At 36.2% G+C, this 7,157-nt stretch overlaps 1 pseudogene; it reads left to right on the top strand.

Moving 5' to 3' along the window:
- Positions 1-1,741: 1,741 nt before the first annotated feature.
- LOC121437226 lies at positions 1,742-2,197 on the top strand (annotated as a pseudogene).
- The last annotated feature ends 4,960 nt before the right edge of the window (positions 2,198-7,157 follow it).

Below are 7,157 nucleotides of genomic sequence, written 5' to 3'. Positions count from 1 at the left end.
TGAAATTTTGTTATATATGCCTTTGAATCCAAAATTTGAAAGGAGCTTTAAAAATTTCAATTCACAATCTATTATTGTTCACATCTTAGAATTCAGACTTTAGCATAATGAATGAACACTTTCTGATTAGGATTGATAAAGAGCCAATTATAGGTGTATCTACCTGATTGCAACCATTCATAAATGCAAACAACTCCAGTCTTAGAGTGCAAAGGAGGTTATATCTGCCTATTATATGGACAAATGACTTGTGTTCTTATTAAAAACTGAAGCTTGCTCTTAAGTGTTATGAATAGCATAAATGGATTTGCTTTTTTTTTTAGCTTTAACAGAGAAAGAGTACTTATTACACTGGGATGGTAGAAAAGTATTTGATTTAACAGAAAATAATTTTTATGTTGCAGGCTTTACAGGCTTTTGATTTTTAGGAGAAGTTCATTAAATGGGTTGTAACTACAATTTTCAACTCACAGCCCACATAATAAGCTATTCTATAAAGTCGCTTTTCTTCATAGGATTGCAAGACATTATAGAGAGTGTCCTAATGTCATCACTATTATCTATTTGTGTCTATTAAGAATCCCGTTACAATGAAGGATCAATCTGACTGGGGTCATGGAGGGGAGAGTGTTGAAAGAGATGACTAGAAAGGGGCATTTCACAGTCAGGTAGAAACCTAGTGAAAGTTAAACTCCCAGGAATCTATAAGGATGACCCCAGCAAGACTCCTAGCAATCAATAGTGGATATGTAGCCAAACTGACCATCTTCTGTGATTAGATTGATCACAAAATTGACAATTGTTGTCAGAGAGCATTCATCTAGCAACTGCTGGAAACAGATGCAGGGACCCACAGCTAAACATTAGGCTGAACTCAGGAATATTCCTGAGAGAGGAAGGATTGTAGGAGCCAGAGGCATCAAGGAAATCACAAGAAAACCCACAGAAACAACTTCCTTGGCACATAGGCACTCACAGAGTTTGAACCAACAACCAGTAAGCCTGCATGGGACTGACCTAAGTGCTCTACATATATGTGATAGTTGTGCCACTTGGTCTACTTGTTGGACTCTTAACAATTAGAGCAGGAGCTGTCCCTCATACTTTGGCTATCCCTTGGGAACCTATTCTACATACTGATTGCCTTGTCCAGCCTTAATGCAAGGGGGGGGGTGCTTAGTCTTATGGCAACTTGATATGTTGTGCTTGGTTGATACCCATGGGTATCCTGCGACTTTCTGAACAGAAGCAGAGGAGGAGTGGACAGAGAGGGAAAAAGGGAAAGTGGGGGAAAATAGGAGGAGAGGATGGAGGGAAAACTGTGGTCTGGATGCAAAATAACATGCATTTCCCCTTAAATCTCATAATCTATGGCAGTAGTACTCTCTATTTGCCAAGAAATGTTTTAACCAAGTTTGACAGATGGTTGTCTCTCGTTGAAAGGCAAGGCACCAGACCAAAATTTAAAAAATAAAATAACAATAACAGTGAAATCCACCAAATAACATATGCCTATTACAATCAGAAATTTGGGGAATTTTATACACTTGACATGTATTATCTGAAAGCTAACCATACACTTTTTAAAGAGCAAGGTTGTGCATCCAAATTTATCAAATGCAGATTCATCACTCATCAAACCTGAAGTATGTGAATGATATCTATATGGGCCAAAACCTGCTAAAAACACCTCTATTTGCCATTACTGCTGAAAAAGGTCCTGCAGAGCTGAGCAGCCAAGATGTGTGACTTCACCGAGGACCAGACCGCAGAGTTCAAGGAGGCTTTCCAGCTGTTTGACCGAACAGGTGATGGCAAGATCCTGTACAGCCAAGGAGGGGACATGATGAGGGCCCTGAGCCAGAACCCTACCAACGCCGAGGTGCTCAAGGTCCTGGGGAAGCCCAAGAGCGATGAGATGAATGTGAGGGTGTTGGACTTCGAACACTTCCTGCCCATGCTGCAGAATGTGGCCAAGAACAAGGACTAGGGAACTTATAAGGACTATGTCAAAGGCCTTCGTGTGTTCGACAAGGAAGGGAATGGTACCGTCATGGGTGCTGAAATCCGGCATGTCCTATTCACACTGGGAGAGAAGATGACAGAGGAGGAAGTAGAGATGCTGGTGGCGAGTCGTGAGGATGGCAACGGTTGTATCAACTGTTAAGAGCTTGTCCAGATGGTGCTGAATGGCTGAGGACATTTCCAGACCCCGAGCCTGTGCCTTGCCCAGTGTGGGATCTCCCTAGGCCCCTCCTAGGCTCCCTTGTCACAGCATCTTGCCATCTGGTTTCTTCTGGATGTCTGTCTTCACCAAATAAAATTCCCTCTTTGCCCCCACCCCCCCCAAAAAAACCCTCTATTTCAAAGCAAGATTATGAGCTAACAGAAATACCAAAGTCTTAACAGTACCTAAACTATACAGTCATTTGCAGTAGAGTCCTTACAGATGTGATACAGTAGAAGTGAAGTCATGCTGGCTTATAGCAAGCCTGAGTCCAATAGCTGGTATACTTATAGAAGCCTTCAAAGATGAGTAAAAACAGAATGAGGAAGTCCATGTGGAGACAGAAAAGGAGGCTGAAATGATGCAGCCATAATCCTTTTTTCCTCCTTTCATTCTCTCCTTAATTTTTTCTTTGTAGTATAGACTGTTCTGTATTTGAGATAAGACATTTGATCATGTGCACCATGAAATGTACTGGGTTACCTTTAGAAACTAGAGGAGAACCATGTGACAGATTCTCCCTCAGAGCTTCCAGAATGAAAGGATTGTACCAACAATATGATTTTTGGAGTCATCGTTGATATTTTTTCTTTCCTTCAAAGGAGTATCATCAGTAAGCTTCTTAAGAAAGCATCTCCAAAAACTTTTTCCTTCTGGTAAAATACTTTTAGGAACCCTAGTCTAAGTTATTGGTATCTGTTAATAAGAAGGAAATTTGAGAAAATGAAAACAGGACATTTTTGGTTTTTATTCTACAGACTAAGCTAAGAAGCTTTTTATTCATATGATAGTTTTAAAAATGAAGAATAATAAGATGAGTCAAGGATATTGACAATTGCTAGCAATGAAAGAAAAAAATCAGAAATTTGAGTTTTCTTTTTACATGGAAGGATATAAAAAGTAGAGAAAAATGTTTTCTTTTTAAATGGGTCATACTGAGGTATATTTGAATGACAACTAGGTTAGTTCAGTAGAAAGGAAGAAACTGATGGCTAAGTAGGAAAAAAAGGTATAATCAATATCCACTGAAGGTGAGAAGGGTTGAAATTCAAAGTAGAGGCCAATGCGTTGGAAAATGAAAATATTTTTAAATGTGTGTAAATGTTTTGCTAGCATTTATAGAACCACTTGCATGTCTAAGCCTGTGGCAGTCACCATGTGGGTACTGAGAATTAAAACCAATCCTCTGTAAGAGCAGCAAATGCTCTTACCTTTGAATTATTTCTCCAGTCCTAAGGAAACAATTTATAGTAAGAGTAAGGCAGTAGAGTATGATGATCAGAATCATTGTGTGGAAACAACTTGCCTGGGCTCAGCTCTGATGTTTGCCATTTGGGTTTTGCTATTGATTTTGATATAGCCATTAAAAATGCTTTTATATTTCATATCCTTCTACTAAGATGAAAATGAAAAACATAGATCATAGCTAATAACTAATGATATCTATGTTTATATAGACTAATGATTTATAGTAGATAAGGTATATAGTATACACAACAGATGCTGACACAATGCATTTACAATAAATGTCAGCTGTTGCTATAATTATTTGGTGACAGATGCTGGTATGTTGGAAAGAATCTTGATGGGAGGGTGAAGCAGCTGCCATATGACTAAGTCCATATGTTGAAGAAGAATGAAGAGTTGAACACAGAGATTTGTGAAGAAAGGTGAAGAAAAAATATGAAGCAGCAAGGGGGAGACTTTGCTTTCTGAAAATATTTTTCTTGATAGATATAATATAGTTCTGAAAACTCTACAAAACTTACTTGTTATAAAGAACAAATGATGTGCTATCAAAGAGATCATTAAAAAGCACTGTACTAGCTGGTAATGGTGGTACACGCCTTTAATCCCAGCACAAAGGAAGCATAGGCAGGAGGATTTCTCTTAATTCAAGGCCAACCTGGTCTATGTAGTGAGTTCCAGGACAACCAGCCAAATGGTATATAGAAAGACTACATATCAAACAAGCAAACAAAAACCAAAATAAAAGTACTGTATGAATGTTACTATTTTTGTCAACACAGCAAATCAAATTGAAATGTTTTTCCTACAGCTGGGTTTGAGGAATGGTAAAAGATATCATGTAATTGTTAACTTTGTTGTCTGAATCATAGGCTTATTTTCCTGATGCTTCTTAATCTTGGCTATATTCGAAGCTGTCTTTTCTTATTTGTATATACTATACTTTAATAAGTTTGAGGTGAAAAAAATAATGTTCTAAATTCAGTGTGGTTCAGGTTGTAAAAGCTTATTATCTCAAAATATGAATTATACCTCTTAGCCTTTGGGCTTCTCTCAAAATGCAAATACTATTATTTAACAGGCTAAGTTTATTTTAAAATAAGGCTTGGGTACTCATGTTTGTAGCAAATAAATGGCATGTAAAACTCCTGGCAATCTTACCATTTTGACAACATGACATTTTCCCATCCAGCTGGTCATTAGGCCTTTCCAACTGTCAATGTCTCTTGCAATCTGCTTTAATAGTAGCATATAATTAGCTTTATACAGACCTCAGACATTGGGGGATGATATTCCAATGCAAATATCAAAATCCCAAGAAAGTTAACTCAAAGAGACATATGTTGCCACCATTCTTCATGACAATCTTTAGCTCTGAAAGCAGTACCAGTTGATTTGTGTAAGGTACTTTGAATCATAATATGGAAATATTGTAATTAAATACCTACTAGAGTTCTGGAAAATGTGTTCAAGCGAATGATATAAATAGCAACATGTCATTAAAGTACTTTGTTTGTCTTCACATCTAGAGCTTAGTAATTGTTTTAATAATAGCTGCCAAATAATTGGAGAAAAATTATTTCTACTTCCTGGTTGAAGTTTTCAAGATTTGAGTATTAGAAAAGGTTTAAATCAACACAATTTTATTTATAAACTAGCACACAGATTAATCTAATTCATCTCAATTTAATGTATCACACTTAATTATATACACACCCTCACACTTATATACTTAAGCACAATCTAATTTTCAGTGACAAAAGCATGTTATTTTTACTGTGCTGCTGGGGTTATACCTAGGAAGCTATCTCCCGTGCCCATCTGTTGTAGGGTACTTCCCACTTTCTCTTCTATCAGGTTCAGTGTGTTCGCACTGATATTGAGGTCTTTAATCCATTTGGACTTGAGTTTTGTGCATGGTGATAGATATGGGTCTATTTTCATTCTTCTACAAGTTGACATCCAGTTGTGCCTGCACCATTTGTTGAAGATGCTTTCTTTCTTCCATTGTATATTTCTAGCTCCTTTATCGAAAATGAGGTATTCATAGGTTTGTGGGTTAAAATCCGGGTCTTCTATACGATTCCAATAGTCGACTTCTCTGTTTTTATGCCAGTACCACACTGTTTTCATTACTGTAGCTCTGTAATAGAGTTTGAGGTCAGGGATGGTAATGCCTCCAGCAGATCCTTTATTGTATAGGATTGTTTTGGCTATCCTGGGTTTTTTGTTTTTCCATATAAAGTTGATTATTGTCCTCTCAAGATCTGTGAAGAATTTTGATGGGACCTTGATGGGGATTGCATTGAATCTATAAATTGCCTTTGATAGAATTTCCATTTTTACTATGTTGATCCTCCCAATCCAGGAGCAGGGGAGGTCCTTCCATTTTCTGTTATCTTCTTCAATTTCTTTCTTCAATGCCTTAAAGTTCTTGTCAAATAGATCTTTCACTTCCTTGGTTAGAGTTGCCCCAAATGAGAAAACAGTGACTAAGACAAAGCAGTGTTTATCATGATTTTTTGCTAACAAAAAATGAAAGATTCCTATTATTGACATAGTTCTAAGAGTCCTTTGTTCTTTATTTTTGCAACACAAATAAATATTCTTAGCAAATTAAATAATGTAATCTACAAGGCTTCAGATCTACCCACAGGAAACTTTTTGTTTGGAAAGACAAGTCCAAGATGCCAATGGTGTATTTCAAACTCTAACTTGGCCGGGTTCATGATCCCACATGACAGGAGAGTAGAGAATTTGCCATCTCCTTATGAGTTTAAGGCTGCCTTTATTTCAGCTATTTATGATAAATTGGGCAATGACAAAATGCCTTAACTTTTAGAAAGAAGCTTCAGTTTGGAATTTAGAGTAAAATTCCAAACAAAATGTTCATGAATAACATTTGAACTAGATGTCAGATGGAATTCTTTATTCATTTTGAGTTTTTCATGAAACCATTTTCTGTACCTCAGTGACATGACAAGAACTCTAGACTTGAGTTTCTCATTGTGCACCTGTTTATGTCTCTTGACAATTATGCCTTTACCCTAAAACCCTACTTGATTTCTTTCTGGGGATCATTATTTCTTTACTAAGACATTGCTATCTATCTATCTATGTATCTATCTATCTATCTATCTATCTATCTATCTATCTCTCTCTCTATATATATAATACATAATTTAATTACTGTTATCTGTATATATAATACATAATTTAATTACTGTTACTTATTAGAGAGGACAAGTAAAAGCATGAAGAACATTATCATTCTATAATTCCTTAATAACAGATTATTAATCAGACAAGTTATTCAGCTTTTAAATAAGCGAAGGGAAAGAAAAACAGATCAGTATATATATATATATATATATATATATATATATATATATATATAATGCTGTTTGATGTTTCAAAAACTGGAAAATGTCTCAGCAGTAAAAGGCATTGACTGTTTTTGCATAGGCCCCTTGTGTATTTCTGCCACTTAAGGTTACAGTGAAATAGATGGATGTCTGTGAAGTTAGATTTGAGTTGATGCAAAACCTGACAGTACTTTGATCTTAGACTTTCCAGCCTCCAGAAATGTAGAAAATAAAGTTCTGTTGCTTAAATGTCAGTAAATCTATGAGCTTCTTAAATTTTTAAAAGACTATCATACATGAATACTTATTTTATATGA

Source organism: Microtus oregoni, unplaced genomic scaffold, assembly GCF_018167655.1.
Source record: "Microtus oregoni isolate MIOR12 unplaced genomic scaffold, Mior012 000050F_ref0000143, whole genome shotgun sequence".
Classification (NCBI taxonomy): Eukaryota; Metazoa; Chordata; class Mammalia; order Rodentia; family Cricetidae; genus Microtus; species Microtus oregoni.
This window is presented reverse-complemented; position numbering and strand designations above follow the sequence as displayed.